The 13,804-nt window shown below is 40.2% G+C and overlaps 1 long non-coding RNA gene across 1 annotated transcript; it reads right to left on the bottom strand.

Annotated features, from left to right (window-relative positions):
* Positions 1-2,899: 2,899 nt before the first annotated feature.
* LOC123751215 (uncharacterized) lies at positions 2,900-6,624 on the bottom strand. The gene is made up of 2 exons (XR_011228139.1): positions 6,391-6,624; positions 2,900-4,011 (listed from the first exon to the last, which is right to left on the bottom strand). It is a non-coding gene; the product is annotated as an uncharacterized lncRNA (long non-coding RNA).
* Between the last annotated feature and the right edge of the window lie 7,180 nt (positions 6,625-13,804).

Raw genomic sequence — 13,804 nt, 5'->3', positions numbered from 1 at the left:
AGGGGCAGTGGGGATAATTTATGCTCAATGCTATGCTAGTGCAGATAATTTAAACTTATTGCTAGGATAGTGGAGATAATTTATGCTTAATGCTATGGTAGTGGCGATAATTTACTCTTAATGCAATGAGTGGTTTTTGCGCTAACGGCCAAAGCTCGACCTATTGCACGGATTAACAAATTTGTAAAAATTGCATTTATTGTCCAAATATTATGGGGCTGTTTTTTTTTTTAAGTGCAGTGATATTGCGAATAATTTGATACCAAACTGAATGACGTAGCACGAAAATTGAGGTGAGAAAGCTGAAAAATATTATTGGGAGGATAATTTACACTTATTGATAGGCTTTTGGGGATAATTTATGCTTAATGCTATGCTAGTTGGGATAATTTACATGTATTGCTAGGTTAATGGGGAAAATCTACGATTACCTATAATCAGTTACTTACAAAGTCTCTGGTTTCTCTGAAACAAGATCAAAATCATCACATGAAAATTCTATGGTACATAATGGAATAATTTAACCATACAACACACAATCAGTTAAAGATAACTAAATGCGTAATTTCGTGTAACATATACACAACAGAGACAAATAACACTAATCACTCAGACGTACTGAAATCGTCATTTTTAAGTGCCTTCCTCGATTACGCTTTCACACCCGTATCAGATGATAACAAGACAACGTCAGATCGGTGGGTAGATACTGAAATCAACACAAGGAATCTTGCACAATAATAACAGAGATAAATATTGGTACTCACATATATATATTAGACCGACCTTTTCACTCAGCCTCATACATAAAGCATGTGGTATGTCCTGCGGGACCACATGTGACCAGGTGGTGAAGTGCAGCTGACGACGAATCAGACACCCCGAGTCGTGCAGAGCGCGGCTCAATCTACAAGGGAGGAGAGGGTACACGCACTCAGGGCGGCGAGTACACAGTGATAACCTCGTGTTAGGGTACACGGGGTGACAGGGCTCAAACGGCAGGAAAGCACAAATTACTGTAATTAAGGGGCCGGGAGAGTGATTTCTCAACCTTCCTCTAACACACTAAAACTTTTTGTGCATAATATACATGCAAATGCTCCAGCTTTTAATAATGGTTCAATATCATACCATTAACAGGAAAAAGACATAAAACAAATAATTTAAAAAATAAAAAAATAATTTCAAATTAACCTGACAAATTTTATATTTAACCAATTTTATATTTTATTCATTATGGACACAGAATGGCATATAACGTTCATTTTCCTCAACCTATAATTTTGTTTGAGAGTATAGTTTAAGGGTTACAACTTGGTGAGTACAACAACTACGTGAGTACACACACACACACACACACACACGCCCCACCACTATTTCCCATATCACGCCCCCCCCCAAATAGCCTTCCCCTCCCTCCCTTCCCTTCTTCTACCTCCAGGAACTGCACTGCCCCTTCCTCCCCCTTTGCATCCAATTCCACCTGCTACATCACACCCTTCAATGCCCCCTTCCTCCCCTCCGCCCTCATATCTCACCCACCCTCCCCCCTCTTCTGCACCTCAGCTCCCATATGACCCCCCACACCTTGCGACTCCCTCACCACTTCACTGCCCACAAAAAATCGTTTTTCCTCCCCCATTTCCATGCTCAGTCCCCCTTCCCTCTTCCTCCCTTCTACCCCAAAACTCACACCTACCCCCTGATTCCCCCATGACTAATACATCCTCTCTTTCACTCACACCCTCATGCTCAATTCTCCCCTCTTCCCCCCACCCCTCTTTCCTGCTCTCCGCCCCACTTCTCAACCTCTGTCTGACTCTCAACCTCACTCTACCTCTCAACCTCCCTATGCCTTTCAGAGCCTCCCTACCCCAGTAGCCCCCCGACACCTCCCAGACCCCTCAGAGAAAGGATGAACTCTGGGTAAACCAAAGTTTAGAAGTAAAGTATCAAGGTTTTATATCAAAACATGTACACCAGTGCTGATGGGGTATTCAATAAAGCATAAGAGATAATAGAAAGATTTAGTGAGGCAGACCCTGACATAATTGCAATAGTGGAGACTAAAATAAATGACATGATCTCGGATGCAATCTATTCAGGGAGGGTACCAAGTGATAAGAAAGGAAGGAACACAGACAGGGAGGGGAAGTGGCACTCCAAATACAGCAGAAATGGAAGTTTCAAGACCTGGAAGTTCGGGGTACCAATGAAAGCATATGCTCAATACATGGAACTCTGACAGCAGATGGGAAGGAGATTGTGATCTTGGTAATCTACAATCCCCCACCAAACAGTAAAAGACCCAGACAAGAGTATGGTGACACCAACAAGACATGTATAGATAAACTGCAGAGGGCAGCAACAACAGCACACAGAATGAGAGCAAAACTTCTGATCATGGGGGCCCTAAATCACGGAGAGATCAATTGAGAATGAAGGAATCCCCATGGTAGGGAGCAAAGTTAGGATACTTTATAGACAGGAATTTCCTAACACAGCATGTGAAGGAAGACACAAGGAAAAGAGGATGGGTTGCACCGAGCCTATTAGACCTGATTTTCACCCAGACTGTAGAAGACGTCTAGAATTTGGAAAATGAAATACTTCTAGGAGCCAGTGACCATTGTGTCCTAGTCTTTGATTACATGATGGAACTTAATTAATTTAAGATTGTGACCACTGAACAAGAGGTCTGGAAAAGGAGAGTTGATTACAGGAAAGGGGATTACTGGAGTTTAAGGAAATACCTGAGAGAAGTGCAGTGAGAGGAAGAAATAAGAGGAAAAACAGTCCAGGATATGATGAACCTAGTCATATGGAAGTGCAAGGAGGTCGAAGAGAGTTTTATATCAACAGTAAAGGGTAACGTAAGAGGGAATATAATAACCCATGGTATAATAGACATGGATTATTCAATATTTGCTACAAGAAATAAATATGTTGCTATAAACAATAAATATTCTCTGATATTATACAATATTTTGTGTTATAAGAGCATGTGCTATATTGTGGATGGTTGTATTTACATTTTTATTCAAGTATCAATCGTGCATATATGGGGTATATATTGTTGTCCACGTGGGTGATAGTTCCGGGAAGTAACTGATTGTGCAGGAACGTGGGTGGTGGAGTGAGACTCCTGAGTGGTGTGATGAGGCCAGTGGGCGGTAAACTCTGAAGAGTGAGTGGCTAGGTCAAAGTGGGTGTATAGGGACATTTATCAGGGAAGACACATTAAGGGTAGGCGGGGTCCGGGTTGAAGACCAAGTCTCCTACGCAGGTGGTCGTACTTGCGGTCGTACTTGTGGTTGGGGTGGTCGTACTTGTTGTTAGGGGTGGTCGTACTTGTTGTTGGGGGTGGAAGTACCCTCTGGAGTCGTGTCAGTCCCGGGAGCCGGGGTTACATCACACAGCTTGTTGCAAACAGCGCCGACTACACATTTATGCGTAGAAACATCAAAGTTGGCTCCCGAAGGACAACTACCGTGTTACAGGGGATCGACTGGTCCATTATCGAGGCAGAAGTAGAATTTGTGACAATCGAAGGGGCCTTAGGTCAGCACCACCCCGTACCGGCAGTAGGCAACACATGGAGAGGCTTACACTGCAGGTTTGGGCGGCGCTGTCAAAATAAGGTTTGTCAGCGGGACATTCAAAGGGTCCCAGAGTACTGCCGCTCGAGCAAACATAATAGAGGTTACATTTCTTTGTGTCAGGGAACGCGCCCGGGTCGCTCCTGCATGTTGTAGGACACGGGGGTAGCGGGCCATTGCTTGAACATGGCAGGGAACCACTACAGTCATGGGTTGAACTGTTGAAGGATGTTCCAGTCGGACAAGGGAAAGAATCGGTTGAGGTTTCATTGGAGCTTATACATATGTAATAACGAGTACAGTCGAAAGGATCCGCTGTTTTATCCCGAGAGCCCAAGTCGGTAGAGTTTGCGTTACCGTTAACCTCGGCGAGGACTCCGGGGACGCAGAGCAGCGCTGCCACCCACGCCACCTGCAGCAGAGATCCACCATATTAATGTTGTCAGTGTTGTTATAGTTGTCAGTGGTATAGCTGTCAGTTATAATCTTAACGTTATCAGTATTGTTATTGTCAGTGAGGTTATAGTTGTCAGTGTTGTTATAGTTGTCAATATTATAATTATCATTGTTATAATTGTTGGTATTGTTATAATTGTTGGTATTGTTATAATTGTTGGTATTGTTATAGTTGTTAGTGGTATAGTTGTCAGTGTTGTTGTAGTTGTTAGTGTTATAATTGTCGGTGCTGTCATAGTTGTCAACGTTGTCATAGTTGTCAGTGTTATTATCGTTATCAGTGTTGTTATAGTGGTCAATGTTATAATTATCATTGTTATAATTGTTGGTATTGTTATAGTTGTTAGTGATATAGTTGCTAGTGTTATGGTTGTCAGTGTTGTCATAGTGGTCAACGTTGTTATAGTTGTCAGTATTACCGTTGTCAGGGTTATAATCGTTGTCAGTGTTGTTATAGTTAACAGTGTTGTTATAATGTCAGTGTTGTTATAGTTGTCAGTGTTGTTATAGTTGTCAGTGTTGTTATAGTTGTCAGTGTTGTTATAGTTGTCAGTGTTGTTATAGTTGTCAGTGTTGTCATAGTTAACAGTGTTGTTATAATGTCAGTGTTGTTATAGTTGTCAGTGTTGTTATTGTTGTCAGTGTTGCTATAGTTGTCAGTGTTGTTGTAGTTGTCAGTGTTGTTATAGTTGTCAGTGTTGTTATAGTTGTCAGTGTTGTTATAGTTGTCAGTGTTGTTGTAGTTGTCAGTGTTGTTATAGTTGTCAGTGTTGTTATAGTTGTCAGTGTTGTTATAGTTGTCAGTGTTGTTATAGTTGTCAGTGTTGTTATAGTTGTCAGTGTTGTCCCTGAATTTTTCACATATTTAAAATGGATTGACCAAATATAAAATCATATATTTTTTTAATAATTTGTAATAATGTTTGAGATTACAAGATAGTTATAATGATAACTAATAGAATCGATAAAAAGCATAAAACTCTACATCTGCTAGTTTTATAACTATTATTTGTTAAACAACAATTACTAGGTTTTCTACTACTACGACTTCCACCACCACTACCACTACCATCGCTATTATTACTACTACTACTACTACTACTACTAGTACTACTACTACTACTACTACTACTACTACTACTACTAGTACTACTACTACTACTACTAATAATAATAATAATAATAATAATAATAATAATAATAATAATAATAATAATAATAATAATAATATTATTATTATTATTATTATTATTATTATTATTATTATTATTATTATTATTAAGAGGAAGAAGAAGAAGAAGAAGAAGAAGAAGAAGAAGAAGAAGAAGAAGAAGAAGAAGAAGAAGAAGAAGAAGAAGAAGAAGAAGAAGAAGAAGAAGAAGAAGAAGAAGAAGAAGAAGAAGAAAAAGAAGAAGAAAATCAATTGGAGCATGGCGGTGATTCGAACCAACGATCATTGTACTCCCAGGCGTTGCACCTTATCCCAGTACCACGACATGTTATAAGTTATGCAACCTGGGATTACACTGAATCCACTGAAAGTGTGGAGGCTTCTACTACAGCCAGTCCTAGTTTTACACATAACCCCCAACACTCTGGGGTGGGTAAAGTAGTTCTCCAACCATACGCTCCAGCTTCACTTGATACCACAAGGACGGGGTGTGTTGAAACCTCTGACGGTATCATTGTAAAGTCGTTTTGAAAGAACTTGAAAAAATAGTTTGTTAAATTCTGTGAAATGCATTTTGCTATTTCGTTAAGCTTTATTTCTAACCTTTGGCTGTCAAAGTCCTAGATAGCATTGTGGTATCCAGGTTTGGATATCACAATGCTATCCTTCCCTTGTGGCCCAAGGTTTCATCAGAGTACATTATTTCGCAGTTCCTTCCCTGACTTACATTTCTCCGCAATTCCTCCCTTGGTTAAAAGCCATCCACCTAGATTACAAATACTCCCTGGGGAGCCAAGTGCTTCCCCTTTGGGAATCACTGTTTAATACAGAGCCTCTTTAATCCTACTGGTGTTTTGCTTGAATTACTTCGCATTTAAATATGCACGAAGGAATTAAACCAAATGATTAAATATAATTTGAAAAAAATGTAATTAATTCTGAATGAATTAATGTCATTCAGAATTAGCAGCATTTAAATTAAATGCAGGTAATTCTGAATGACATTGATAAACTGTCTTTAATTGGACACGTTAAAAAGATATACTGATTCACAGAATGATAGCGACAAGCGTTCGTGTATTCAGATGTATCCACAGTTTGAACGCCAAAAATACCAGTAACAAGACTGTTTAATTTAAAGTTTTCACTTGTAAACATTCTTACCGTTAGCGACACTAACAGTAGTTTTTTCATGTTGAAGACGGTGAACGCTCTGGTGGTGCAGTTGACCCTTTTGTCTAGCTATGGCTCCTGTTGTGCCTGTGGTGCAGGTGGGCTTTGTGGTGAGTGTAGATGTGTCGTGATAGGAATAAGAGTGGTTTGGTCGAGAGTGCAGGAGGGCTTTGGTAAGAACAAATATGATGCACTGGGAGCAAGTGGGCTGTGATGATTAGTACAAGCTTGCTATGGGCGGCGGGGTCTACTGCACCCATCACTTATACTTCAACCCTTTTCACAGTGACTCAGTTAAAACACAGATAAGGAACCTATTAAGGTCAAGGAAATCATTATTTTATCTAATTGTTTAATAAAGTTACGCAATACAAAATATCAATTCATTAACCATATGTACTTGTTATCTTATATTAACAAATCCATAAGTTACTCTCTTAATTCATTTGTACTGCTTGACCAGAACTCCTCAATATACTTTCCTCAGACTTTCAGTTTACCCACTTGCCAGCTCTGCCTCCTATAAGAAAATACATATTGTGATTGAGAAACATATGTAGAGAATATATGTTGTACATAAATTATGGTCCATATTTTTTGCTAATGAAATTCTTCTCGTCGAAATCACAATTAAGAAACGAAATGAGAGATTACACTATTTTTTCGTTCTTGACTTTTAATTTTTAATATAAGTGATTTTTCAATCACTTATATTAAAAAAAATAACTTTTTTTGAATAGCAAAAAATTATCACAACTTTCCAAAGTAATGCGTATTTTTTCATCGCTGTTGTCGATGCCAATAATAATTTCAAAATCGATCCTTAGCCATTGTAAGTCCTTTCATTCCTGTTTTACTCCACACAGTCGATTCAGCAATGGCCTTGATTATTACAGGTCAGCGTTTGATGAATGGTTGGACACCATGCCTTCCCTCCTTCTTATCCCTACTTCATGTCCCCATATCCCTTCCATGTGCTATATTGTCATACTGCCTTAGCACTTTCTCATAATTACCTCACTTCCCCCGCAGTCAATCAAGGCAGCATTTGTAAACAACTAAATATTGGATACAACCCCATTCAAAGGGGTTGTATACAGTATTTGCAAGACAATCTCACCCCCCTGGTCAGATTGTCTTGCTGTTGCTTCATCGCCAACTAACAATTTTTTTTTTAGTTCCAGCTAGTTATTATATTTATCTTGTTAAGTTGTTTTCAAGTGTTTTTTCCGGGATGCTGTGACTATCTAGGCCAGAGACGCTTCTGGTTTCAACACCATTATTGAGAACAAGAGTATGGTACAATTGAGTAACTGTCGGGAAATTTGTCAGCCCTCGTGGTGATATTGTTGTTATTGCAGGAGATAAGGTCTGGGAAACTATGATAATGATGCACATGTTGTCGTCAGTAGTTGAAATGTCCCCAATGACCGTGTATTTTGCTTTTTCCCATGTACGGTCATTGGGGTCAGGGTGTAGCCATTTTTTCTCCACGCACGGTCATTGGAGTCAGGGGGAGTTCTCCATTTTTATCCGGGTGCACAGTCATAGCAACAGGGGTGTTTTAAATTTTTCCGACGGTTGAATCTAGCCCAGGGTATTTTTTAATTTGTTATTCATTAGTACCTCATAGTCTCCTAATATTTTTATTCATTTATCGTCCTCTCCGTTCAAGCATATGTAATTTTCCGAAATGTGAGATGAAAAGGTGGCCTCCTAGGTCCCGCTATTTTGTTCGAGGGGATTAAAAGGCCGGTCCCTGTCATAGTCGAATTTCGTTACCCCAGTGACCCTTGCACAGGCATCGCTAATGGTCAATGACGTCACCAGCTAGCCGCTCAGTGACCCTGCACAGGCACGTTGAAGAGGATTAAAAAGTCGGTCTATGGCCTGGTCCGTTTACGTTACCCTGTGAATGATTGCTAGTCTTCTAGGTCCAGCCATTTCGCTCAAAGGGATTATAAAGCCGGTCTGTCAGTTATGTGTTTTGCGTTACCTCGGAGACCCTGAAACCGAATGTGCAATAACATCATTCCTAATCTATTTTAAATCTCCTCTTTACTTCTAGTCAATGTTAACTAAAACATCAACTGTCGCTATCAGATGAACTTCACAAGGTCTATTCCCAATTATTAATACTCCCCTTTCTTCTCCATTTATACACATTGATAATGCAACTCCATTAATATTCAGAAGGTCCTATTTATTCCCCTTACTTATCTTTAAACTTATATTTATAGCGTCCAGCCAAGGATCATATATTGAGCACAGAAATTAGTGAAATCCACTATTTCTTATTCGTATGAAACAAGGGGGAGCAACACAGAGTATAGAGTAACATGTATCTCAGCGTTCACCCCTGTTGCCCAACCAGTATTTACCCAGGTCTTTTTCCTAAATCTAAAACTTGTCAAACAATGTAAAACCCATTGTTTCGTGGTCTGTCTCGTGTTGATACTTTTAATAGGCTATTAATAACCCCCACAATCGACTTGATATTAATAACCACAATCGACTAGAGAATGGCCAAGGACGGACCGAAACGTCGTCGTCCCTTCACCTTCTAGTGTGTGGTCTGGTCAACATACTTTAGCCATGTTATTATGACTCATAGCCTGCATATTAATAACCCCCTTTGTCGTGTCCATTTTCTAACACCTCTATCGTGGCACCCCTATTTATTCGCCTTTCTAAAGAATGCAATTTAAGTCTGGGATGCTCCCGGACGCAAGTTCGAATCCTCATCACAGCCCTTGGTGATTTGTTCAATGCAATTTAAGCTTTGTGTAGCTAATTTAATTTAATGTAATTTAATCCTATCAAACCAACCTGACCTAACCTATTATAAAACTAAAACAAAAATACGTTTCTACAGACACCCTGTTGTTGTTTAGCGACGTCGCAAAACGAGACCTCAGTATAGGGATAGGGTATTAGCTCCCATTAACAAATAGGTGTTAGGGCTTTCCCACAGCGACCTGGGGCAAGATTCACGAAAGCACTTGCGCAAGCACTTACGAACGAGTACATCTTTCCTCAATCTTTGACGGCTTTGGTTACATTTATTAAACAGTTTACAAGCATGAAAATTTCCCATTCAATTGTTGTTATTGTTATAAACAACCTCCTGGTGCTTCGGAGCTCATTAACTGTTTAATAATTGTAAACAAAGCCGCCAAAGATTGAGAAAAGATGGACAGGTTCGTAAGTGCTTGCGTAAGTGCTTTCGTGAATCTGGCCCCTGGCTTTTCAAACTAGGTGTGACATCCCCAGATGGTCAATGCGGTCTTGGCATGTTACTTGCATATGTAGTCTATTTAATGTTATTGTTAAAAAAATTGCTAAACTAACCATCCCCACCTAACCAAATCAGAGGTTTAAGAATATACATTTTAATCATCCACAACTGTAATCATTATGCAATGATGGGTTCAAAAACTAAAATAGCTGTCAAAATATCGTATCGCAATTTTAGCAGAATCGTACATCTGGCAGCAGGTAACCATCCTCAACCTAACCTAACCTAATCAGAGGTTTAAGAATATACATTTTAGTCATCCACAACTATAACCATTCATTATGCAGTGTTAAGTTCAAAAACTAAAATAGATGCCCAAACGTCGTACTGCAATTTAAACAGAATCGTACATCTGGCAGCATAGCAGATAAGCTGAACATAAGAATAAGGGTAATTGCAGAAGGCCTATTGGCCCATCCGAAGCAGCTCCTATATATATATATATCCACCCAATCTCATTTATATATATATCTTACCAGCGCTTAAAACAATCAAGGGACCCCACACCCGTTGCTAGTTTGCAGTAATAGTTTAGAATAAATAGCTCACATTCTTGTTTTTTTACACATCAGCAATTATGAAACACTGTAGCTAGATATCGTACTATAATTCGCAATTAGTTACAGTACATCTGGCAGTACAGCGGATTAGTAGCTGTGTTCATAGGCCAGTGAACTGTCCTCGCATCCATCAAATAGCTATCCAAATGTCGCACCGCAATTTATACTACTGTATATGAAACCCTAAAATGTATTTAAGAACAAGATTTCAGTAATCCCATCATTAAACACATGCACATTTATACTCAATATAGCATTTTAAGCACAAAACATTTCCACATTAAATTCCATTTACATAGAAAATACATTTACACACCAAATATGTCATTTATGCACAAAATATTATTTACACTCAAAATATACCATTCACGCACAAAAATATGTCATTTATAGACAAAAATATGTCATTTACATTCAAAATATGTCAGTTGCACACAAAAATATACCATTTACACAAATATTGCATGGACACTCAGAGTATGCAAAGTATGGTATTTGCACAAATACAGCAAATTGCTTATACATTTAGACAATCAAAAATGCACTTTCACTAAAATTACACAATTTCACAAAACATAATTTTCACAAAATACCCACGCATTGTCTCATAAACCAAAATACACTTTCACACTTGCACATGAAGATCTATTTTTTTTCCGATTACATATACAGAACTTACACAAAATACACTATTCGCACACAAAAAAAATACAGTCGCACCAGTTCCACTTCGGCAAATTAAAAACACAACTTGCATAAATACACTGTTCGCACAAAACGATTGTAAAACATGGACACATACAAAACATGCACAATTAACACTCTACTTGCACAAACAATACACAATTTGTAGGATTACAATTAATACATAATTGCAATCATCATACGACTTATGCAAAATACAGAATCAGGCACAATTAATACACAACTTACACAAGTATAATAATTGTGCTATTTGCATAGTTACAATCGCAACCAACTATATAAAACAATGCACAATTTGCATTATATTTTTTCTATGTATGTTTTGATAATCATTTATAATATTCCGAGTTTAACCAACCCCCAAAAAGTCAGAATTTCACATGAATGAATGGCAAGTCTGACATCCTATGAGCTAAATATAAAAACACATTTACCGTAAATGTTTCAACATTATTAATGCTAAACTATTCATCTAGCATATGTCTATTGTTTTTAATATCTTATTTATACCCCCCCTCCTGTTACATCCTCTTCATTTATGTCACCCATATTTATTTAGACAAACCCCTCAAGCAGACTTATTGTTGTTGTTGTTGCTTAAGATTCGCTACTCAGAACGATAAGTTCCAGTAGCACGCGCTATGGTGAGCCCGTAAGTGGAGGCTCTTTGGGGCCATTATCTGTATCAGTGGCTGATACTAGAGATGTGGCGATGGAGGGGGTCTTCATGATGGTTTTCAGCCTGGAGGGCTGGCTATACCAGTTATGGAGCTGGTGGGGTTAGTGTAGACCTCTAGGTTTTCCGTTTTTCTTTGCCTGCGACTTTGGCTGAGCAGTGCTGTCGTTAGAGTTTGGTGACTTGGCCTCCATGAGGAAGTCTTGAACCGTGTATGTGTCGTATATGTGATGCGGCGGTGGAGCTCCTACTATGATTTCCTCGTCTGAGGAGTCCGTAACCTCCGTAGTGGGCGTTTTTGTCTTTCGCCTCGCAGACTTAGGTAGGTTTAGGTGTCGTTGATTGGTGGTTGTAGCTATTTCAGGAGCGCTGGTGGTGCTGTTATCGTTTGTAGACAGCACGTCTGCTAGCGCGGCTGCTGAGATAGTGATGGTAGGAGTGTTGGGAGCTGGAGAAGGAATTACCTCTGTTTGTGTCGCCCGGGTCATGGGCGGTCCTGGAGTCGGTGTTGAAGTTGACCACTCGGTCGTCCTGGTGGTAGTCTCCAGAGTGGTAGAGGAGGCAGTGAGATTTACTCTAGTGGCTATGATGGGGGCCAGGCCATTGTCTATGTATAATGCGTTTAGTTCACTGACAAAGCGCTGGTTGTCTAGTCCTGCAAGCCTTTCCGCTAGTTTAAGAAGACCAGGGATAATGCCTGCACGTGATGCAGGGGGCTGTGAAGGAGTCTGTGGGACCTTAGGGACCTTGGGTCCCCAATGAGAAGGCTGTGTCGCCTGCTGGGAGGAGCCACATGTTGGTAGGACCGGAAAGTCTTCTGGTCGACTAGTGAAAGCTAAGGTAGTGAGTTGAGCGCTTGGGGCTTTGGTCGAGGAGGTAGACGAGTTGTTTCTTTTGGCTTCAACCTGGGCCTTGATGATTTCCTGTCTGCGGGGGCAGCGGTAGGAAATTGCTGGGTGATTGCCATCACAGAGCAAGCAGTGATGGACTGTTGCCTTGCATATAGAGTAGTGATGGTCCAGTGCGCACAGGCTTCACTTCTGGACAGGGTGCTGACACTTGTTGGTCGGCTGGGAGAGCTCGTAGCACTTAAAACACTGCTGGATCTCATGGTATCGTTCCTACCTATTATTTGGTGGGGTGGTATTTTTAGGCCGAAGCAGTAGAATCCTTGTGTGGCAGCCTGGGTGGCCGCAGCTATGGTGGTGAACGTAATCTTCATTGATGTTTTATCGGTGTTGCAGAACTCTAGGTTGAATACCGACAGGTTTGGATTTTCGTCCTCGATATTGTTTATGATATGATGTTGAAGTCGCTCAGCGATCCACCGGCTAGTCCTGCTGGTAAAAACAGTTCTTCCGGCCAGGAACTGACGTGGGAAGTGAGGATGTAGGTAGTGCTCTTTGCGAAGAAAGGCATCGTTAGTGAGGAGTTTTTCTAGCTCCTCTTCACATGAAAAGTAGAGCACGATATCTTCACCTTCCTGCCTAATGTCAGTGGGTTTAAGGCCAGTTACATCCTTCAGGACCTTTAAAGTATTGCTTCTTCCGATAGCATGACCATCAAGTGGAGTAGCTCTGACCTTAAGACGTTTGTGTCGCATTGTGACCACACTGCGCCTTGTGATGTGTTGGCGGGAAATGTCTCACCCGTCCTGGCCAGACTTATTGGTTCTACCCTTAGTTATGTTAGGGACAGGCGAGGTTGGGTGAAGTCAGTAAATTCTATGAAAATTTTAAGCAAATTTACTATATCCTATCAAAAATGCAACCAAGTAGAACCTAAATTCATCTAAATTCATCAAAAATTATACATATGCTATAGAAATTTAACCAAATTCAACCTAGCAAAATCTAAACTAACTCAACATGAGCATCCCAGTCTGGTGAGTCTGGTTGGAGCTCTGAGAGCAGAGATGGATTCCCTGCGGGAGGAGGTACGACAGCTGAGACTTCGGGAGGAAACGAAGGAGGAGGCCAGCGTTGACGGGACCTCATTAAGAAGGACTGACGGGACCAATATTAAGAAGTCCTCGTCTTGGCAAGTTGTGAAAGACAGGGGTCTTAAGAAGACCTTGGCAAAACCGACAACTAATAGCCTACACCTAAGGACCTTTAACGCATTTGACGTATTAGAGGACGAGTGCTGTGTTGAACCTGTTGTTCA

Source organism: Procambarus clarkii, chromosome 11, assembly GCF_040958095.1.
Source record: "Procambarus clarkii isolate CNS0578487 chromosome 11, FALCON_Pclarkii_2.0, whole genome shotgun sequence".
In the NCBI taxonomy this organism is placed as follows: domain Eukaryota; kingdom Metazoa; phylum Arthropoda; class Malacostraca; order Decapoda; family Cambaridae; genus Procambarus; species Procambarus clarkii.
This window is presented reverse-complemented; position numbering and strand designations above follow the sequence as displayed.